Source organism: Sus scrofa, chromosome 7 (assembly GCF_000003025.6).
Source record: "Sus scrofa isolate TJ Tabasco breed Duroc chromosome 7, Sscrofa11.1, whole genome shotgun sequence".
NCBI lineage: Eukaryota > Metazoa > Chordata > Mammalia > Artiodactyla > Suidae > Sus > Sus scrofa.
In genome coordinates, this window is record NC_010449.5 from 53,823,363 (window position 1) to 53,847,851 (window position 24,489).

General features: G+C 43.6%; 1 long non-coding RNA gene across 1 annotated transcript in view; it reads right to left on the minus strand.

Annotated features, from left to right (window-relative positions):
• LOC106508724 overlaps nucleotides 1-22,812 on the minus strand; it is a 49,685-nt gene extending 26,873 nt beyond the window's left edge. Inside the window, exons 1-2 of the long non-coding RNA XR_002345795.1 lie at nucleotides 22,406-22,812; nucleotides 17,902-18,053 (exon numbers count right to left, since the gene is read on the minus strand). This is a non-coding gene — a long non-coding RNA (uncharacterized LOC106508724). The remainder of the gene's footprint in view (nucleotides 1-17,901; nucleotides 18,054-22,405) is intronic.

Here is a 24,489-nt window from a genome sequence, read left to right on the forward strand (position 1 = left end):
ACAATGAAAACACAACCATTCAAAATCTATGGGATGCCACAAAAATAGTTCTTAGAGGGAAGTTAATAGCAATAGAGGCCTTCCTCAAAAAAGGAGAAAAATCTCATATCAACAACCTAACCTACTACCTAAAAAATTAAAAAAAAGAAGAACAAACAAATCCTATATTTAGCAGAAGGAAGGAAATCACAAATATCAGAGAGGAAATCAATAAAATAGAGATTAAAAAATCAATGGAAAAAATCATTAAAACCAAGAGCTGGTTAGTTGAAAGGGTAAACAAAATTGACAAGCCTCTAGCCAGACTCACCTAAAAGAAATGGACAACTTTCTAGAGGCATACAACCCACCAAAACTGAATCAGGAAGAAATAGATCATTTGAAGAAATGGATCTGTAGAATTAAAATTGAATATTGTAATAAAATCACTCCCTACAAACAAAAGTCCAGGCTCAGATAGGTTTTTTTTTTTTTTTTTTTTTTTTGCTTTTTAGGGCCGCATTTGCAGCACATGGAAGTTCCCAGGGTAGGGGTCTAATTGGAGCTATAGCTGCTGGCCCACACTATAGCCACAGCAACACCAGATCCGAGCCGTATCTGTTGTCCATTTCTTTTAGGTTGTCAGATTTGTAGGCATATAATTTTTCATAGTAGTCTCTCTCACTCTCTCTCTCTCTTTTTTTTTTTTTTTGTACCTCTGTAGTATCCATTGAGATTTTTCCTTTTTCATTTCATTTCTTATTTTCCGCTCATGGCAATGTGGGACAGGATCAGATAGCTTTACAGGCAAATTCTACCAAACATACAAAGAACTTATACCAGTCCTTCTTGAACTTTTCCAAAAGATCAAAGAAGAAGGGACACTCCCAAAGACATTCTATGAAGCCACCATCACCCTAATACCAAAAACCAGATAAAGATATTACCAAAAAAGAAAATTACAGGATAATGTCTTTGATGAATATAGATATAAAATTTTAGCCAATTGAATCCAACAACACATAAAAAAGATCATACACCATGACCAAGTGGGATTCATCTAAAATTCACAGGGATGGTTCAATATGTGCAAATCAATCAATGTCACACACCACATCAACAAAAGAAAAGTCAAAAACCACACGATCATCTCAATAAATGCAGAAAAAGAATTTGACAAAATCCAACATCCATTAATGATAAAAACTCTTACCCAAGTGGGTATAGAGGGAACATATCTCAATATAAAAAAAAGCCATTTATGACAAACCCACAGCCGACATAATACTCAACAGAGAAAAGTTGAAAGCCTTCCTGCTAAAATCTGGAACAAGACAAGAATGCCCACTCTCACCACTTTTGTTCAACATAGTAACGGAAGTCCTAGTCACAGCAATTAGACAAACAAAAGAAATAAAAGTTATCCAAATTGGAAGAGAAGAAGTATAGTTGTCATTCTATGCAGATGACGTGATACTATATATAGAAAACCTTAAGGACTCCACACAGAAACTACTCAAACTGATAAACCAATTCAGCAAAGTATTAGGATATAAGATTAACATTCAGAAATCAGTCACATTTCTGTATACTAACAATGAAATATTATAAATGGAATATAAAAAGACAATACCTTTTAAAATCGTACCAAAAAAATTAAATACCCAGGAATAAATCTGACCAAGAAGGTGAATGACTTATATGATGAGAACTATATAATCAAAGAAATTAAAGGGGATTCAAAGAAATGGAAAAATAATCCATGCTCCTGAATTAGAAGAATTAATACCATTGAAGTAGCCATACTAGGAGTTCTCGCTGTGGCACAGCAGAAACAAATCCGACTAGGAACCATGAGGTTGTGGGTTCGATCCCTGGCCTTGCTCAGCGGGTTAAGGATCTGGCTTTGCCATGAGCTAGGTTGCAGACACAGCCTGGATCTGGCGTTGCTGTGGCCATGGTGTAGGCTGGCAGCTGTAGCTCTGATTAGACCCCTAGCCTGGGAACCTCCATATGCCATGGGTGCAGCCCTAAAAAGCAAAAAAAAAAAAAAAAAAAAAAAAAAAAAATAGCCACAATAGTCAATGCAGTCTATAGATTTAATGTGATCCCTATCAAATTACCCATGACATTTTCCACAAAACTAGAACCAACAATCCAAAAATTTATATGGAACCATAAAAGATGCAGAATCGCCAAAGCAATCCCTAGGGAAAAAACCAAGCAGGAGGCATAACTCTCCCAGACTTCAGATACTACTACAAAGCTATGGTAATCAAGGCAGGGTGGTACTGGTACAAAAACAGATAGAGAGTAGAGAAATAAACTCAGACCCCTACAGTCAATTAATCTTTGACAAAGGAGGCAAGAATATGAAATGGGAAAAAGACAGTCTCTTCAGCAAGTGGTACTGAAAAAACGGGACAGCTGCATGTAAATCAATGAAACTAAAACACACCTTCACATCATACATAAAAATAAACTCAAAATAGTGTAAAGACTTAAACATAAGACAAGACACTGTAAAACTCCTAGAAGAAAACATAGGCAAAACATTCTCTGGGATCAACATTACAAATGTTTTCTTGGATCAGTAATGTCAAGGCAACAGAAATGAAAACAAAAATAAACCAATGGAACCTAATCAAACTGACAAGCTTTTGTACAGCAAAGGAAACCATTAAAAAAATGAAAAGGCAATCTACAGAATGGGAGAAAATAGTTCCAAACAATGCAACTGATAGGGGCTTAATCTACAAAATATACAAACAACCCATGCAACTCAATAACCACACACACAAAAAAAAAACCTAATTGAAAAATGGGCAGAAGCCTTAAACAGACATTTCTCTGAAGAAGACATACAGATGGCCGGCAGGGATGAGAAAAAATGCTCAACATCGCTAGTTATTAGAGAAATGCAGATCAAAACTCCAGTGAGGTACAATCTCACACTGGTCAGAATAGCTTTCATTAATAATTCTACAAATAACGAACGCTGGAGAGGGTGCAGAGAAAATGGAACACTACTACATTGCTGGTGGGAATATAAATTGGTACAACCACTGTGGAAAACAGTATGGAGGTACATCAGAAAACGAAATATAGAACTACCATATGATCTGGGCATATATCCAGACAAAACTACAATTCAAAAAGATACACACACCCCAATGTTCATTACAGCACTATTCACAATAGTGGAGATGTCCACTGACAGACGAATGGGTTAAGAAGACGTGGTACACAATGGAATACTACTCAGCCATAAAAAAGAACAAAATAATGCTATCTGCAGCAACATGGATGAAACTAGGGTTTCTCATACTAAGTGAAGTCAGTCAGAAAGAGAAAGACAAATACCATATGATATCACTGACATGCGGAATCAGAAAAACGTGGCACAAATGAACCTATCTATAAAACAAGTAGACTCACAGATATGGAGAACAGACTCGTGGTTGCCAAAGGGGAGGTGGGAGTCGGATGGAAGGGAAGTTCCCAGTGTGGGATTCTTAACCTGCTGCGCAACCCTGGAACTTGGCACCATGCTCCCACCTCTTATAGCCAACTGATTCTGACTTTTGTTTCAACAGAACTAAATGCAGAAGTCTTGACTCAGAAAGAATGTCAAGGCAAACAGAATTTAGCTGGCAGAGGGCTGACTTGCATCAGGGACAGCAGGCTCGTCCAGGACGCAGATGGATTCCTGTTGCATTGTCTTGAGCTGTTCTCGGCCCACAAAGGGAGAAGCAGTTTGGTGACTTTGAAAGCAGACATCAGGGCTGTTGCTCTGCTTCTCACCAGCATTCAGGGCATCGCCTGACCTACTGTGGGGAGATTGTAGCGAGCTAATACTGCTCAGCACTTAGGACAATGTCTGCATAAAGGATCACTGGTCCTTGGGCAACAGTTTGCCATGGCTGCTGTGACAAACCACTGCAGACTGGGTGGCTTAAAGGACTGAATCATACGGTCTCACAGTCTGAAGACAGAGGCCAAGATCAAGGTGTCCTCAGGGCTGGGTCTCTCTCCAAGAACACTGGTCATATGTGATCTGGGACCCACCTAACTCCCCAGTGGCCTCCTCTTAACTAATCACACTTGCAACAACCCTGTTTCTAAATAGCATTCAATTCGGTAACAGAATCCAGAGCTCCAAAATATGAAATTGGGACATGGTCAGGTGTCCAGGTCTCACTTTTTCAGTTCTGGGGTGTTGGCACATGCTGGCCTGCATGGAAATCAACAAATATTGTCCTTGACACGGGCCTGAAGAAGCCCTTCCTCCAGCCCTGGGAAGTCATCGGGCAGTGTTGACTCCTCCCAGACCCACATCTAGCCAGCATCTGGTCCCATTTCTTCTTATTTCTCAGCAGCTTCCATGAGGGTCTTTTGTTTTGTTTTGTTTTTTGCTTTTTTTTTTCTGGTCTTTTTTTAAGGGCTTCAACTGTGGCATATGGAAGTTCCCAGGCTAGGAGTTGAATCGGAGCTATTCCCAGGCTAGGGGTCAAATCAGAGCTGAACCACAGTCACAGAAATATGGGATCCAAGCTACATCTGCAACGCATACCACAGCTCACGGCAACGCTTGATCCTTTTTTTTTTTTGTCTTTTTAGGGCCACACCTGCAGCATAAGGAGGTTCCCAGGCTAGGGGTCTAATCCCCTACAGCTGCCGGCCTACACCACAGCCACAACAACACCAGATCCGAGGCGATCTTGACCTATACCACAGCTCACAGCAACGCCACTGCACCATGACGGGAACCCTAACACTGGATCATTAACCCACTGAGTGAGGCCAGGGGTCGAACCTGCATCCTCATGGATACTATTTGGAGTCATTTCAGCTAAGACACAATGGGAACTCCTCATGTAGGTCTTAAAAACGAAATCACCTATGTTGCATAGCATTATTTTCATTGGCAAAATATTGAAAAGCCGGAAATATCTGTCTTGTTCATTATTAGGCCCAGGCCCCCTTACAAGGCCTAGTGCCCAACAGCTGTTTAATAAATTTACCTGTGAGTGACCTCCATGTCCAGTCTTTGGGGGCTGTGCACACGGCCAGGGAAACAGGAGTTTCAGTTTACCTATCTTGTGTTTTCCACTCCTTGGCTATACCTTGGCCCTGAAAAGTCTTTCTCTGCCAGCCCCAACCAGCCCACCACCTCAAGGCTGTGGCATGCACACAGGACCAGGGTCTTCATGCTTTTTTTAATGGCCACACTCATGGCACATGGACATTCCCTAGACCGGGGATTGAATTTAAGCCACGGCTGCAACCTATGCTGCAGCTGTGGCAATGCCAGATCCTTTAACCCACTGTACCACAGCAGGAACTCCCCTTACTGCTTTGTTAACCAGTAAGTGATAATGAAAACTGATGAACATGAACTACTCCTATGGAATTGGAAAGATAACAATAAAATAGACTATGTGAATTCAGGATAAAGCAAATTAAGAGAGAGAAAAAAAAACCCAGCATTGATTAGTTGGAAAACAACAAACAGTAAACAGAATCAAGAATTATTTCTTTTCATTGACAGATGAATGGATTAAGAAGATGTGGTACAGGAGTTCCCATCGTGGCTTAATGGTTAACGAATCTGACTAGGAACCATGAGATTGTGGGTTCGATCCCTGGCCTTGCTCAGTGGGTTAAGGACACGGCGTTGCCAGGAGCTGTAGTGTAGGTTGCAGACACGGCTTGGATCCGGTGTTGCTGTGGCTGTGGTGTAGGCCAGCAGCTGCAACTCCCATTAGACCACTAGCCTGGGAACTTACATATGCCGTGGGTGCGGCCCTCAAAAGACAAAAGATAGAAAGCCCCACTTATAACAACAACGATAAAATAAATACTGAGGACAAATTTGATGAGAAACTATTATGTGGGCAGGAAAGCTGGATGGGCTGGAGGGGCCATTTCCCTCCCCCAGGACACGTAGGCTCCAGGCAGTATTTCCCCAGGGTAGGCCTTACTAAGAAGACTGCTAGGTCCTGCATATATTTCAAATCGGTCCTCCCCCCACCCCGCCAGAAACACAGGGGATTCTTCTCTGATCTTCACTGAGAGAAACTGGTGATGTTTCTGGAAGCAAAACTCACAAAGGTATGCAGACCCCCTGGTAAGACCAGGCCCCCTGAAGTTTTTACTTTCCAGCTCGTCCACACTGAGCTCCAGAAACTCACTGGTTACATTTCAGGTTTTCCCACGCGTACCCTATTTCCTGGGAAGTTTCTGTCCCGGTGACCTGTGAGCCTCTGACCCCACCTCGGTCCCTCCAGCCTAGGGCAGTGTCTGCCCTGTGATCTCAGTTCCCCAATAGACCTCAAAACGGTTGTTGATTTTCACTTCATTAAGCTTTTTATTTGTGTGGATGGAGGAATGGCTGCTGGATCAGAAAGCGGGATCCCAAGATGTTTTAAAGTCTAAATACAACTGAATCTTTTCACAGAAAGTAGAAATGACTGGGAGTTCCCACTGTGGCGCAGTGGAAACGAATCTGACTAGGAACCATGAAGATGTGGGTTCGATCCCTGGCCTCACTCAGTCGGTTAAGGATCCGGCATTGCCATGAGCTGTGGTGGAGGTTGCAGATGTAGCTTGGATCTGGCATTGCTACAGCTGTGGCATAGGCCAGCAGCTGTAGCTGTGATTCGGCCCCTAGCCTGGAAACTTCCATATGCTGCAGATGTGGCCCTAAAAAGCAAAAAAAAAAAAAAAAAAAAAAAAGTAGAAATGACCAAGAACTGGTAGAAAACATAAATATATCAATGAGTATCGATGCTCAGAAAAGCCCTGTAACTTAGCTAAAGGGCATGTCACGAGCCAGCAGCTAAAGCCGAGTTTATGAGTAGAGAAGCGTGTGGGTCAGCAAAGGGTGCAGGGGCCCCTGGCTGAGATCCTGGGGAGCAGGTGTACTGAATCTTCAGGGCCACACTGTCTACACTCTACATGGGTTTCAGCCCCAGGGGGGCCATGCGGCTCCAGAATCACGCATATCAGCATTTCAGCAGCCAGGTGCACTGCCCCAGGTGTGCTTGTCCAGGTGTGCTTGCCCAGAGCAACTTCCTCAGGTGTACGTGCCCAGGTACGGACATGAGGTCAGTTCAGGACAAATCTACAAAGGGGCATTCAGATTTCAGAGCTTTGTCTACAGCCATACCACCCTGAATGTGTCCCATCTCGTAAGATTCCAAAGCAATTGTCACCTAGAAACTACAGATATGGAGCTGAAGACCTATACGGTTGATCAACCTTGCCCACAAAGTTCCAGACAACGCAGTGAGACAAAGAGATGAGGCAGACTTTGGAAAGAGACAAAAGTGTCCTGACATTAACTGCCCACTCAAAGCCGTGAGAGACTCCAGGAAGACAGCTGCTTTCCAGAGTTATTTTTTGAATTTGCTGCTTGTCCGAGTATGTGACGGATCTGGGCGTGCACAGGGACGTGTGTCTGTGCTTGAGTGTGAGAATGGGCAACATCCTTTCTCTTCTCCCAGATGGACACCAAGGACAGTAACAGAACTTGGCTAATAACTTAATCCAGTCTTTTCTGAACTGTTCATTTCTAAGGCTCTCATTGTGTTGCCAAGGGAGCAGCCTGCAAAGGAAGGGGGTCTGTGGACGCTCTCTCACCCTGCAAAGCCGGAAAGGGAAGCAGGGTAGGACAATGGTGTGATTCACTGAGTCCTGGGAGGGGTGGCCCGTCTGCTCATTAGAGGTGGTTGGAGACGGCTCTCTCCTCAGTGTGGCAAGAACTGACCTTGGTCCTTAAGAAGCACACGTTTATGCTCATTCGAGATGCTTCTGTACCATGCACAGATTCATTTCCAGAAGGATTAACTATTGCAACATGAAAACATCAATACAATTTTTAATAGATATAAAATAATAGTTCTTAAAACTTGGAGTAGAAAGTATTTTGTGTCTCAGACAGGAAAAACAGGACGGATTTAACCATGTAAATGTGTGAATTTTTATGCTAAAAAGTACCACGAATACTAAAAGAGGAAGCAATAAGCGGTTAAAAAAAAAAAGATTCAGAGCTGAAATGACCACTGAGGTTAAAGGCTGAATTGTGTCCCCCGAAAAAGGCATCACTGAGGTTAAAGGCTGAATTGTGTCCCCCGAAAAAGGCATCCTGACCCCGGGACTTCGCAATATGACCTTAATTGGAAATAGGGTCTTTACAGAGGCAACCGAGTTAAAATGAAATCTTTAGGGTGGCCCCAATCCAATACATGATACTCTTACTGCACAGAAATCTGGGCACAGACACACAGGGAAGAAGACCTTGTGCAGACAGAGGGTCAGAGTGAAGCACCTTCGAGCTATGGAATCCCAAGGACCTCCAGGAACCCTCGGAAGCCAGGAGGGACTGGAGGATCCCGGCCAGCACCGTGATTTCAGATGGTTAGTCTCCAAACAGAGACAGTACATTTCTGCTCTTCTAAGTTGGTAGGACAGTGTTACCCTTGGAAACGATACAGAGCATGAATAGCATTTAAGTGTAAAAAAGTCTTAATATCAGTAACAGAAGATGAAAATGCAATGTAAAGGTAATCACAAGATATATACAAAGACTATACCAAAAATACCAAGGAAGACAGGAATCCCTATAAACAAATAGAAGAGGCTAGAGCAGGGCTCGCTAGCAGCAGGGCAAGGGGGCGCCTGCCTTCAGTTCAGGCAACCACAGGGGCTTGTCTGGAGACAACTTAGAAAACAACTAAAATAGTGTCAGCTTTTAATTGTCACAATTCTCAACATCAGTAATATAATCATCCTCAAAGAAGTCTTCTGTTGTTCTAAGACTTACTCTTGCTGTAGATACTGATATTTTTAAAAAATAAAATTTCTTTTTGGGAGTTCCCGATGTGGCTCAGCAGGTTAAAAACCCGACTAGAATCCATGAGGATGAGGGTTTGATCCCTGGCTTCACTCAGTGGGTTAAGGATCCAGTGTTGCCATGAGCTGCGGTGTAGGTCACAGATGTGGCTTGGATCCTGCGTTGCTGTGGCTGTGGTGTAGTGGTGTAGGCTGGCGGTTGTAGCTTCAATTTGACCCTAGCCTGGAAACTTCCATATGCTGCAGGTGTGGCCCTAAAAAGAATTTTTTTTTCTTTTTAGAACAGTTTTGATTTATAAAAAAAATGAGAGAATTTTACAGAGAGTTTTTGTCTACTCCCCTCATCTAATTCTCTCTATAATTAACATCTTACATTAAGTATGGTCTGTTTGTCACAATTAATGAACTGGCACTGAGACATGATTATTAACTAGAGTCCAAGTTTATTTAGGTTTCCCTAGTTTTTAACCTAACATCTTTTTCTGTCATAGGGGACCCCATTATATTAACTTGTCCTATGTCCTTGAGCTTGGCTGTGATATTTTCTCATATATTCCCCGTTACTGGCGATCTTTTTTTTATCTTTTTAGGGCTGCATCTGTGGCATATGGATGTTCCCGTGCTAGAGGTCAAGTTAGAGCTATAGGTGTCAGCCTACACCACAGCCACAGCAATGCCAGATCTGAGCTGCATCTGTGACCTACACCACAGCTCATGGCAACCTGTGATACTTAACCCACTGAGCTAGGCCAAGGATCGAACCTGTGTTCTCATGGACACTAGTCAGATTCATTTCCACTAAGCCATGACGGGAACTCCAAGGGGATCTGATCTTAATAGATTTGAGGGCTGAGAATTTTGTGAGATGCCCTTTACTGGAATTTTCTGATGTTCTTCTCATAATTAGGCTGAGGTTACTGGAAAACCACAGAGGCAGAGTGCCATTTTCATCTCACTATATCAAGGTTACATGCTACGAACATGATTTTTTCTTTCTTTTTTTTTTTTTTGGACATTTTAGGGCTGCACCTGGGCCTATGGATGTTCCCAGACTAGGGGTCGAATAGGACCTATAGCTACTGGCCTACACTACAGCCACAGCAATGCCAGATCCCAGCTGTTTCTGTAACCTGCACCACAGCTCATGGCAATGTGTGATCCTTAACCCACTGAGTGAGGCCAGGGAGTGAACCGGAGTCTTCATGGATATTAGTTGCATTCGTTACAGCTGAGCCACAATGGGAACACCTACAAACATGATTTGTCACTACTTATTCTGCACTTTTTGTCAAAGATGAGTTGACTCTCTTTATGAGGGTCTCTTTCTGGGCTCTATTTTCTGTTCCACTGATCTTAGTCTACTAAGATTTACTGTAACTCTATATCAAGCCTTTAAATCAGGTGGTAATGGTCCACTGACTTTGTTCTTCAGTACTGTGTTGACTCTGGGCCTTTGCTTCTCCATACAAACTCCAGACTCAGTCTGCTGACATCTGCAAAGTAACTTATTGGGATTTTGATGGGAATTGCATTGCAACTGTAAGATCAAATTTGTAAAGTTTGACTTCTTGACAATATTGGGTCTTCCTTCCATGGACACAAAGTATCTTCCTACTTATTTAGATCTTTGATTTTTTTTTTTAAGAGAATAACAACAAAACTCTGGATTCTTGTTCTAGATCCTAGATCTTGTTCTAGGGATCCTATACATATTTTGTTCAATTTACACCTAAGTATTTCATGGTTTTTGGTGCTAATATAAATTGTGGTGTGTTTCTAATTTCAAAATCCAATTGCTTATTGCCTTTCTATAGGAAAGAAATTGACTTTTATATGAGGTTTATATCCTATATCTTTGCTATAATAACTTATTAGTTCTAGGAGTTTTATTCAATTCATTGGAAATTTTTACAGAGAAAATTATATAATCTGTTAACAAATAACAGTTCAACTTCTTTCTTCCAAATCTGTAACATTTTCATGTCTTGTCTTAATTGCATTAGCGAGGACTTCTAGCATGATGTTGAACAGGGGGTTGTGAGAGGGGACATTCTTGCCTTGTTCTTGATCTTACAGAGAAATCAAGAGGTTTCTAACCATAAGTATAATGTCAGCTGTAGCATTTTTATAGATCTTCATTATCAAGTTGAGGAAGCTTCTCTGTATTTCTAGTTTGCTGAGAGTTTTAAAAATCACGAATGGATAGTGGATTTTGTCCAATGCTTTTTCTGCACCTATTGATACCATCATATGGTTTTTCTTCTTTAGCCTGTTGATGCGATAGATAGCTTTAACTGATTTTTGAATGTTGAACCACGCTTGCATGTTGGAAAAATCCCTCTCGGTAATAGTGAATAATTCTTGTATACATTGCTGTGTTCAATTTGCAATATTTTGTTGAGGATTTTTGCATCTATGTTCATGAGAGAAATGGTGTGTGGTTTTTCCTTTCTTATAACATCTTCATCTTGTTTTGGTATTAGGATAATGCAAACCTCAGAGAATGAGGGAGGAAGTCATTCTATGGCTTCTCTTTTATGGGTAAGGTTGTGAAGAATTTATATCACTTATTCCTTAAATGTTTTACAGAATCCACCAATGAAACACATCTGGGTCTGATATCCTGCATTAGAGATTTTGAAATTCAAACTGTTGACATTTAACCACTGTAATAAAGAGGATGAGGAAAGATATACACGATATGTTGCTAAAGAAAAAGAATCAAGTTGTGTAACACTATGAATGGAGTATTTCCATTTTAAATTTATTTTCCCAACTTTTATGAAAAATTTCAACAGAAAAGTCGAAAGAATACGTTAAACATCTATGTATCTGTAGAGAACCGCACCTAGGTAATAGCTATTAAAATGTTACCATATTTGTTCCCAATTGAGTGTGTTGGTTGCAGACATCATGAATGCTTCAGTCATAAGTACTCCAGTCTGTGTCTCCTGAGAATAGATATTTTCCTACAAATCATAATGCCAGTATCACATCTGAAAAATTAACAATAATTCCATATCATCTAATATCTCATCTTTAACTTTCTCCAATTATCCTAAGAATTTCTTCTATTGTTTTTCTGAAAGTAGGATCCAAACTACATTCATGCATTGCATTTGATAGTTATGCCTTTTCTATCTCTGTTGGTCTAGAAAAGTCCCCCTGCTTTTTTTTTTTTTTTTTAATAGCATTAACTTCTTGAAGAGCTCTGGTCAGCTCTTGTAAAATGTCCCTCATTCTGATTTGCCTGCTGTTTCTTTAATAGATCATTTAGTTTGTTTCTCTGCTTTGCTGAATCTGGAAATTAAGGGTTGGATCTTAATTGAATTCAGGTTAAAGATTTGGGGCAAAACACTTTCTTATGTGTCCTCTTCATATTGCATCCTAGGGGGCCCCCAGTGTACTGCTGTCTCTCTACGAATGGTTATAAGTGTGGGCACTCATGTAAGACAGTGAATGGCAGAGTCTCCACCAGAAGGCACAATATTTTCTTTGAGTATCTTGGTAAAGGAAAACTGGGAAGGCCATGAACCCTGCCCACCACCCATAGTCATCAACTGGATACTGGTTGACAAAAGTGCAGGCCACCCATGCAATGATATTCTCTGCAGAATATTAAGAAGTCTACCGTGGGGTTAAGCCTATTCTGAGCTACACAGAACAGGGGAAGAATTTCCTAAGCATGCTATCAAACTTGGTACTCAGAAATTAAAAGATTGACAGATTTTTTTAGATATTTAAGAGTTAAATAATCCCAGGAATGTAAGGGTAGTTCAAAGGAGAAAATCAATCGATGTAATACACCACATTAATAGGATGAAGGGTGAGAACCACATGATCATCTCAATAGATGTACAAAAAGCATTAACAAAATCTGATACTCTTTCATGGTAAAAAAGACCACTCAAAAATAGAAGGGGATTTCCTCAGCACAATAAAGGGCATTTATGAAAAACCACAGCCAACATCATGCTCAGTGATGAAAGACAGATTTTGATCTATGCTCAGAATAAGGTAAGGATGCCTGCTTTCACAACTGCTATTCAACACTGTACCAGAGGTTTCAGCCAGAGCAATTAAGGAAGAAAAGGAAATAAATAAAAGTCATCCAAGTTGGGAAGGAAGCAAAACTTTCTCTCTTCACAGATGACATGATACATGGACAATCCAAAGATTGCACCAAAACCCTACTGGAGCCAACATACATTTAGCAGAGGTGAAGCATATAAAATATCAATATATAAAATTACGTTTCTATATATCAGCAACGAACAAGCTGAAAAAGAAATTAAGAAAGTAATTCCATTTATAATAGCATCCAAAAGAATAAAATACTTAGGAATAGATTTAACCAAAAAGCGGAAAGATTTGTATGTTAAAAACTATGAATGCTCAAAGAAATTAAAGAAGATCTAAATAAATGCAAAGACACCCTATGTTCCTTGATTGAAAGACTTACTATTGGTAAGATGTTATGATATACTCAAAGCAATCTACAGGTTTTATGCAATCCCTTTCAAAATTCCAACAGATTTTTTGTTTCTTTCAGGAATGGAAAAGCAAACTCTCAAATCCATACATAAATGGGGGCATGAAGAGAGCCAAAAATAATTTGGTCAACAACCTAAATAAAAATACTTAGAGGGAAACATGGGGACAGTGGGCTCTTAGATATGACACCAAAAGCACAAGCAAAAAAGAATAAAATAGATAAATTGGATTTCATCAAAACTAAAACTTTTGGACATCAAAGAACATTCTCAGGAAAGTGAAAAAGACACCTACACAATGATAGAAAATATTTGCAAATTGCACATCTGATAAGGGTCTACTGTCCAGAATATATAAAGGACTTTTAATACTCAACAAACAAAACAACAAACCACTTTAAAAATGAGCAAAACATCTGTACAGGTATTTTTCCAAAAAACACATACAAATGGTCAAAGGCACATGAAAATATGTTCAACATCATTAGTCACTAGGAAAATGCAAAACCAAGTCACAGTGAGATACCGTTTCACACCCAATAGGACATGTGTAATTAAAACAAAAACCAGACCGAAAATGACAAATATTGGTAAGTACTACGGTCTGGATGTTTATGTCCCCACAAAATCCATGTGCTGAAATCCTCATTCCTTACTGTCTCACAGACTTTGAAAAAATTACGTTCTCCAAATGAGACAGATTAGGGAGTGGGGGGATGGGCTGGGATGGAAATGCTATAAAATTGGGTTGTGATGATCGTTGTGCAACTATAAATGTAATAAAATTCATAAAAAAGAAAAAAAAATCCTCATTCCTGATGTGATGGTATTAGGACATGGGGCCTTTGGGAAGTACTTACGTCAGGAAAGTGATTAATGCCCTTTTAAAGGACCCCACAGAGCTCCCTTGTCCCCTCCACCCTGTGAGGACATAGAAAACGCCAGCTATGGACCAGGAAGAAGGGCCTCACCAGGCCACATTGGCACCCTGATGTTGATGGCCAGCCTCCAGAACTGTAAGAAATAAATGCCTGGAGTTCCCATCATGGCTCTGCAGAAATGAATTTGACTAGTATCTATGAGAACACAGGTTCGATCCTTGGCCTGGCTCAGTGGGTTAAGGATCCGGCGTTGCCATGAGCTGTGGTGTAGGTCACAGAGGTGGCTTAGACCTGGCATTGCTGTGGCTGTGGTGTAGGCTGGCAGCTGCAGCACCCATTCAACCCCTAGCCTGTGAACATCCATATGCCACAGGTGTGACCCCAAAAAGACCAAAAAAAAAAAAAAGATAGAAATGCCTGTTATTTATATTCCACCCAGGCTGTGGTGTTTTATTGTTAAAGCAGTCCTAATAGACTAAGATGGCAAGAAAATGAAGAAATGGGAAGCCTTGCAAAACAATTCAGCTACTGTGGATGAATGTGTAGAAGCTCTCCAAAAGTTGAACATGAGTAATTAAATGACTCAGCAATTCCACTTCTAGGTATTTACCCAAAGGATTGAAAACAGATACTCAACACATGATCATAGCAGCACTATTCACGTGATCATAGCAGCACTATTCACAGCCCCTGAGTGTATGAGGGAAGACGTGCCTGTGACACACATACAATAGATATCACCTGATGGAAACTCAGCTGCGTGTTCTGCAAGTCAGTCCTGATGCTGTCCACCCAGCATTAGTGTCAGACCCCAAGGCTGCCCACTTCAAGTTGCAAATCTCAGGGGGTGCTCAGGCCGCCACGCTTCAGGGGTTCCTGTGAAACTTGAGGTTCAATAATTCACTAGAATGACTCACAGATCCAAGGAAAGTGTGATATTTATGATTGCGGTTTTATCATAAAGGGTATAGATCAGATCAGAAGGACCAGGTAAATGAAGAAATAGGCCAGTCTGGGAATAACCAGACGACCCGTGGTCTCCTTGTGGAATAATGGTGTGTCCCCTCCTGACAGATCCATGTGCCAAGGACCAAGGGGGTCAAAGACCTATACACTGAAAACTACAAAACACTGATAAGGGTAATTGAAGATGATTCAAAGAAATGGAAAGACAATCCATGTTCTTGGATTATAAGAATTAATATAGTTAAAATGACCACTAAAATGGCCACACTACCCAAAGAAATCTACAGAGTTAATGTGATCCCTATCAAATTACCCAGGACATTTTTCAGAACAAATAATCCTGAAATGTACATGGAATTACAAAAGACCCAGAATTGCCAAATCAATTCTGAAGAAAAAGAATGAAGCAGGAGGCGTAACCCTTCCTGACTTCAGACAACACTACAACAGCTACAGTAACCAAGACAGTGTGCTACTGGTGCCAAAATAGACATACAGACCAGTGCTTAAAGACTTAAACATAGGACATGACACCATAAAACTCCTAACAGCAGGCAAAAAATTCTCTGACATAAATCGTACCAATGTTTTCTTAGGTCAGTCTCCCATGCAACAGAAATAAAAGAAAAAAATAAACGAATGGGATGTAATCAAACTTACAAGTTTTTGCACAGCAAAGGAAACCATCAACGAAATGAAAAGACAAACTGCAGAAAGGGAAAAAAAATTGCAAATGATGTGACCAAGAAGGGCTTAATTTCCAAAATATATAAATAGCACATACAACCCAACAACAAAAAATCCAATCAAAACATGGACAGAAGCCGTAAACAGACCTTTTTCCAAAGAAGACAATGGATAAAGGACACATGAAAAGATGCTTAACATCACTAATTTTTAGAATGGTCAGACTGTTTAGAATGGCCATAATCAAAAAGTCTGTGAACAATAAATGCTGGAAAGGGTGTGGAGAAAAGAGATCCCTCCTACACTGTTAGTGGGAATGCTGGTTGATGCAGTCACTTTGGAAAACAGCACAGAGGATCCTCAAAAAACCAAAAATAGGAGTTCCCTTGTAGCTTACAGGGTTAAGGATCTGGCATTGTCACTGCAGTGCCTTGGGTCACTGCTGTGGCGCTGGTTTGATCCCTGACCCAGGAACTTCCACATGCAGCCACCCCCCCCAAAAAAAACACCCCAAAACAAACCTAAAAATAGAGTTGCCATATAATCTAGCAATCCCATTCCTGGGCATATATCTGGATGAAACTATAATTCAAAAAAATACATACACTGCTACATTCATGGCATCACTATTCACAATAGCCAAGACATGGAAGCAACCTAGATGTCTATCTACAGAAGAATGGATAAAGAAGATGTGGTACATATACACAATGGAATACTACTCAGCCATAAAAAGGAAATAATGCCATTTACACAACATGGTTAGATCTAGAGATTCTCATACTAAGTGAAGGAAGTCAGAAGGAGAAAGACAAACATCATATGATATCTCTTAGGTGGTAACTGTACAAAATGAAACACAAAGCTGCAAGATAAGAAGAGCTGGGGAAACTGTTAAATTGTAACAACGTGGAGTTCCCAACGTGGTGCAGTGGTTAACGAATCCGACTAGAAACCATGAGGTTGCGGGTTCGATCCCTGGCCTTTCCCAGTGGGTTAACAATCCGGCGTTGCTGTGAGCTGTGGTGTAGGTTGTAGACACGGCTCGGATCCTGCATTGCGGTGGCTCTGGCATAGTCTGGCAGCTGCAGCTCCAACTGGACCCCTAGCCTGGGAACCTCCATGTGCCACAGGAGTGGCCCTGGAAAAGGCAAAAAAAAAAAAAAAAAAAAAGGGAGTTCCCATCATGGCTCAGTGGTTAACGAATCTGACTAGGAACCATGAGGTTGCAGGTTTGATCCCTGGCCTCAGTCAGTGGGTTAAGGATCCGGCATTGCCATGTGCTGTGGTGGAGGCCACAGATGCAGCTCGGATCCCGAGCTGCTGTGGCTCTGGTGTAGGCCGGTGGCTACAGCTTCAATTGGACCCCTAGCCTGGGAACCTCCATATGCCCCCGAGTGTGGCCCTAGAAAAGACAAAAAAAAAAAAAAAAAGTAACAACGTAACTTGTATCTTCCCTGGTTCTTACCACATCACCAACCTGTGCTAAAAATAGAAACTATCCCTATATAACTAGCTGCTCCTTAAGTTGCTGGGGAGCCTGAGTTCTCTCTGCCCAGTACTCCCTGGGGGCCACTCTGTTGGTGGATAAACGTGCTTGAGACCTCATTGCTCCCAGCTCTGCCTCCTTCCCTTGCTGTTTCTAACAATATCACTTATATGTGGAATCTAACACATGACACAAAGGAACTTATGTACAAAACAGAAACAGATTCAGAGACATAGAGAACAGATTTGTGGCTGCCAAGGGGGGAGGGGGCTGGGAGAGGGATGGATTGGGAGTTTGGGGTTAGGAGATGTAAGCTGTCACATATGGAAGGGATAAACAATGAAGTCCTACTGTATAACACAGGGAAGTATATCCAGTCTCCTGAGATAAACCATAATAGAAGAGTGTTAAAATGAATGTATATATGTATACCCGAATCATTTTTCTGTACAGCAGAAATTCACTCAGCATTGTAAATCAACTATACTTCGATTAAAAAAGAAAGCAACCTCCTGACAGGTGCGGGTATCTCAGGAAAAGAGGAGCTCACCTAATTCATCAGAGGAGGGCTTTGAGATCTTTGTCTCCTCCTCTGTATGGTCGGGAGTAGAGGTTTCTCCGGATCAAGGGCAGCTCTCCATTCCCCAGTTGGGCCAGCTGGTTTAACTCTGGAGTGATGGATCCAGGCGTGTATTCCTGTTACTTTGAGAGCAGTGGGAGTGGTTAGAATTACAGCACAGGGCCCTTTCCATACTGGCTTTAAAGGCTCCTTTTTCTAGTCCTTTATTCACACCTGGTCCCCTGGTTTGTGGGGGTGCACTGTTATGTCTAAAGATACAGGTATTCTGTGACCCATTTGTGTACTTGTGAGATGGTGAGCCCCAATCCTAGCAGGTGTTTATGTAAATCTGAGTCTCCCAACTCCCTGGTGTTTCCTCTCAGAGTGATCGGTGGAGGCAGACTCCCATATAGGATTTCAAATGGTGCGAATCCTATTCCCGCTCGGGGTGAGCATCTCACTTTTAGGAAGGCCACCAGCAGCATATCTACCCAGGGCAAGCTGGTGTCCTGACATAACTTCCATAGAGTCTGCTTAAGGGTTTGGTTCATGCGTTCTATTTTCTCTAAACTTTGAGGGTGATAAGCAGAATGTAACTTCCACTGGATCTATAAGGCTTTCGCCACCTGCTGCACTGTCTCGGCCACAAATGCCGGTCTGTTGTCTGACCTGATGGTCAGAGGCATTCCGTATCTGGGAATGATGTCTCTCGGGAGTGCCTTGGGGGCTTCCCTTGCCTTTTCAGTTTAGTAGGGAAGGCTTCTCCCCACTGTGAAAGGGTGCAGATAAAGACTAGCAGGTATTTGTACCCCCTGCTCTGGGTGACTTCAGTGGGGTCCGTGTCCATATCCTCAAATGGGGACCGTCCACAGTGCTGTGTCCCTGTTGGTCTGCTGGGCCCCTGGCAAGCATTATTCTGCAAACAGCTTACGCACTGTTGGGAGACAGAGGAGCAGAGTGCAGGAAGATGTGCAATAACATAGTACCAGCCTAGTAAGGTCTTGAAGGCAGTTTTGCCCATGTGGGTCAGTTCATGTTGCTGGTGGACTAGTTTGTAGGCCAGCTGTTCTGGAACACCAGCCCGGTGGTCCCGTGTAACCCACCATCCCATCTTAGTTTTAGTTCCTCCTTCCTCCCTTATCCATTTCTCTTCTTCTGGAGAATATTTGGGGACATCTGGCACTTCTGGGGCCAGCAAGACCTTAGGTTTGTCTGGATGTTGTCCCCAGGATGCTTGTCTGGTGGCTGCATCAGCACTGTGGTTTCCTTTTGCCACCAGGTCACCTCCCTTTTGGTGGCCTTTGCAGTGGATAACTGCAACATCTTTAGGCTCCTATACTGCTTCTAGGAGCTTTAAGATTTCAGCCTGGTTTTTGGATTCCTTTTCCTTCAGCAGTTAGGGGTCCTTTCTCCTTATATAAGGCTCCGTGGACATGTAGAGTTGCAAAGGCATATCTGAGTCAGCATAGATGTTCACTCGCTGGTCTCACCTGAGCTCCAGTGCTCTGATTAATGCCCATAATTCTGCTCTCTGCACTGACCATGCTTGAGAAAGCGCTTCCTTCTACTTCCATCACTTCTGAGTCAGACACTGCAGCATATCCTGCCATCCTTTCTCCATCCTCCACAAAGCTGCTGCCAACTGTATATAAAAGGATTTTGAAGTGGTTTATCAGCTAAGTCAGGCCTGCTAGAAAACACCTCATCTAGTACCTCTAGGCAGTTATGGTCCCGGGGCCCTGCTTCATCCGGTAGAAAGATGGTTGGGTTCAGGGTTCATACAACTTCCAGCTTTACCTGCGGATTTTCACATAGTAACCCTTGGTATTGAGTCATTTGTGCATGCGTGAGTCAATGGTGGCCCTGATTGCCCATCAGGGTTACAACTGAATGTGGGACTTTAATGTCGAGGTTCTATCCCAGAGTCAACTTGTCAGCCTCTCTTACTAACAAGGTGGTAGCTGCCAGCGCTTGGAGGCAGGGAGGCCATCTGGCCACAACTGAGTCAATTTGCTTAGACAAATACGCCACCGGCCTCTGCCAAGGCCCAAATTCTTGGGTTAGGACTCCCAAGGCCATCCCATTTTTCTCATGAACAAAGAGGTTGAATTCTCTGGTTACATCAGGAAGTCCTATGGCTGGAGCCTCAGTGAATTTGGTCTTGATTGTCTGAAATGTTGCCTCCTGGCTTGGTCCCCATTCAAGGGGAGCCTTTTTTCCTCCTTTTAGGGCCTCATACAGAGGTCTGGCCGAGTCTGAAAACCTGAGGATCCATATCCTGTAGAATCTCACTGCCCCAGGAACTCATGAATCTTCTGATGGGTGGTAGGGACCAGAATGACACAAACTGTTTTCTTTCAGTCCCCAGCATTCGTCGGCCCTGCATGATGTTAAATCCCAGATACTTGACTTGTTTCTTACAGATTTGTGCCTTATTCTTTGATAACCAATACCCAGCCTCCATTGGTAGGGAGAGGAGAGCTTTTGTTCCTTCTAGGCATGGAGCCTGCGTGGTGCTGGCCAGTGAGAGGTCATCAATGTACTGCAGCAAGACATAGTCTAGTTTTTGTCCAGAAAATTCAACCAGGTCAGTGGCCAGGGTGCTGCTGAAAAAAGTAGGAGAGTTCTTGCATCCTTGTGAGAATCTTGTTCAAGTGAGCTGCTCCTTTGTCCCAGTGTGTGGATTTTCCCATTCAAAGGCAAACAAGGGCTGACTAGCAGGCGCCACTCGGAGGCAGAAGAAGGCATCTTTGAAGTCCAGGCAAGTGAACCACTCAGCAGTGGAAGGGATCAGCCCCAGCAGGTTACACGGATTAGGGACAGACGGGTACAACGTGATTGTTGCCTCGTTCATGGCCCTCAGGTCCTGAACTGGGTGGTAGTCCTGTGTCTCCGGTTTCTTTACAGGCAATAAGGGGGTGTTCCAGGGTGGCTGACACTTTATCAAAAGTCCGTGCTCAAGCAGCCTTTCCAGGTGAGCCTGGATTCCTAGTTGAGCTTCTCTGGGAATCAAGAGTACTGCCACAGCTTAACTGGTTGAGCTCCAGGTTTCAGGTCAATCAAGATAAGAGCATGGCATCTTGCTAGTCCCGGAGGGTTTCTTTCGGCCCAAACCAGTGGGTCCTCAGTCTCTATTTTCGGGGGAATGATCCCCTCTTCTGGAGGGGAAGAGTACAGGCACCCTTCTTCCCTCTTTAACAGCAAAAGCCTTGATTAAAGAAGAGGGTGGGCCTATTAATTTGAGTTGAGCTGATCCACCTGCAGAGAAGGAGATTTGAACTCCCATCTTGGCCAGCAGGTCTCTTCCCATAAAGGGAACTGGGCCGTCAGGCAGGTAAAGAAATTCACATACTACCTCATGGCCTCCTAACCAGCACTGTTGTGGACTGCAGAAGGGCCTGTGGGTTTGGGCATCTGTGGCCCCGATGATGGTAGTTTCTTTTTCCAAGAAGGGAGCCATAGGTTGCGTGAGCTCTGAATGTTTAGCACCTATATCTACCATAAAGTCTACAGGATGGCCCTCTCATTGAATTCTGGCTCTCGCGGGCCCAGCTGGAGAGAGCTTGGTGTCCCCAGTTAGATTCTGCTTCGGCTAAGCCAATTGGATTCGCGCTGCATGGCTCAGGTTGGTATCGGCTAGGTGGGGGTGACGTTTTGGCATTTCTCTCTGGATGGTTGGGGCATTCATTTTTCCAGTGTCCCTTCTCTTTACACATGGATTGTGTCCAAGGGGGCTCCTTCTCTCAGGCAGAGTTTTCTTTTTGGACTGGGCTACTAAGACCTTGCACTGTCCCTGGTCTGTGATGCAGAACTGAACCCAAGGTGGTCTTAACTGGGCAACTTCTAACCATTGACCAATGTATGGAAATCAGTTTGGGTGTCCAGGGTCTCCTGTTATAACATTATATACTGCTCCAACCGTGGGCACATCTAAGGTCCCTTCCGAGGGCCATCTGACCCCGAAGGAGGGCCACTTTAGGCTACAGAGAGTGCGCAGTTTTCCATAATTTGGTTTTATACCATAATCTTCAGAGAATCTTTTCTCAAAATTCTTAACCATACATTCTAAGACAGTGGGTTTTGAAGCCAATTCATGCACTGTGTGTATTCCCACCCTGTGATGGTGTCTCAAAACAAACAGCAGGGGGAGCACTCACTTTCGTTAGCGTGTGGCTGGTCTGTATAAACCCCAGACCAGGACCAGTCTCACAGGGAAGGAAGAGAACCCTCAGAGTCTGGTGCAGCCCTAAAGCCATATGAGGTCACCACGGAACTGCAGGTTAGGACCCACTCAGGCTCTGTGGTCCGAAGACGGGGGAGACCGGGCTCTCATTCTCTCCAGTCACTCACACACACACACCAGAATTGACAGGCCACCAATCCCGAGAGGAACAAATCCTATCCTGAGTGACCCTCTGGTCACTGAGAGCTGATCAGTCTCTCCTTCCACTGTATGGAGGATCCTGACTCAGGCAGATGTCCCTGGGGCACTTACCAGTCTGACATCCCATCCTGGAACCCGTTTCCACTCTCCTTCTGAGTCTGTTTGGGAAGCGGCGTGAGCTGGGGCTGGCACAGCCCGACTGAGAGTTAGGATATGGCAAAACGGCCGGGCACACACTATCCACCTGTCGCTCAGCTGGCGACCATGGCCTTCCCCAGTTCCCTGACAATGGTGGCACAAGGGGCCAGCTCAGTTGTCGGCTCCTGGCAATGCACCAGAAAATGTTTCAGAAACTGTGGCAGCAGAAAAAGACAAGTGGTGCTCAGAGATGTGGAATAGCCAGGTTTACTCAGCACGGGTGTGGGCTCAGAGGAGTCACCTCCAGAGTTTGAGCACCAGGTCTTTGTTCGGGGAGCTTTTGTAGAACACAGACTTCCGGGTTTTAAGAGTGTTCCTGAGCAAGCAGTCCCCCTGCTCCCCTTCCCGGAGCAGACAGAGTTCCTGCCTAAGAAGCTGAGCAAACAAGACTACAAAAGCAAAACTGACAAGCAATGCTTGGTGCAGGTTAGCAGGGCTGCTAGCGAGGACAAAAGGCACATAGTGGCTACACCATCACAAGAAGGGTGATATGGTGAGCAAAGGCTGCTGACAGGTCCATAACTGCCTCTTTAGCCACGGGGGTTGTTTCTCTAGTTAAAACTCTTACTTCAGCGGTATAGAGGAGTCACTCTGGCTTATATATGATTTACCTTAACTAGAACAACCTGTTTTGGTGGCCTACTGAATATGTATTGTACATCTGGTTTAGTTATTAAGGAAAAATACACTTAAAAATGAAAATAAAGAGCTGTGGTTTGGGTATCCAAAAGAGAGCTGGATGGCCATTGTGGCAAGACTTCAGACATCCCACTTAAAACTTAAATTTTCTGAACCATATCAGACTCAAGGACGCCTCCAATGCTGCTTCAACCTTGTGGTCTTAAGGCCAAGGCATGTTTACAGGGAAACACCTTACAGATGCAACACCCTTAGGTCACACAAGCTCTGGACCCTGACTCCTTACAGCTGTGCCACACTCCCCTCAGCCAGAATACTCATCCGGCCTCTTTCTGACCCCCAAATTTCTGAAGACACCCTAAAGGGAAGTAACCCTGCCCAACTGAAATGCGTGGCTTGATTGGAGTTCCTGTCGTGGCTTGGTGGTTAACGAATCCGACTAGGAACCATGGGGTTGCGGGTTTGATCCCTGGCCTTGCTCAGTAGGTTAAGGATCTGGCGTTGCCGTGAGCTGTGGTGTGGGTTGCAGATGTGGTTCGGATCCCGTGTTGCTGTGGCTCTGGCGTAGGCAAGTGGCTACAGCTCTGATTCGACCCCTAGCCTGGGAACCTCCATATGCCGTGGGAGTGGCACGGATTAATCTTTTCTATAATGCAACAAAAGACATTCAGAGGGCTGGAATTGTATGACTGTTGGGTTTGCCATTGTGAACCTCAATGAGGGAGTGAAGATTGGTACCTACTAACACCTAAAAACTCCACCAAACTCCAGCCTAGTTACTCTAGTCTGTGCGGCTGCCCAGGGACATCAGGGCCCCCTTTACCACCCCCACCCCAGCAAACGCACCTGTAAGGCAAGTCCCTGTTTTCTGGTCCCTGCCCCATCTTTCTGGTCTCAGCCCTCCACCTCCCAAACAGCCAGCCTGCCTGGAGATGAGGGATACCTCTAGGCCTTGGGCACAGGTCATGCTGAGCCGGGGCATCTGGCCTATGGAGCTGGTACTGGGGCGTCCTACACCACCGTTAGCCTAATGTGACTCAGGGGAACCCAAACAGTGTGTGCCCTGAGGGGGATTTAGTTCTTAGGTCCCACCACAAGGTCGACCCCACATTGGGCTGCAAACTGCCTCCCAGAAAGCTATGCCAGCCACGCAGTCTGCAGGCGGCGGGACCCCGGTCCAAGGCACATGTGGGGTTTTAAGTTGCATTTAACTGGTCTCCTGGCTAAGGACAGCTGTTCCTAGAGCAGGAGGGGAGTTGCTGGTGACAGCAGGCATGGCCAGCCACAGCATCCTGGCTGAGCCTGGCAGGGGAGGACAGTCCATGATGCTGTGACCCACTGTGAGCAAAGGTAACAGG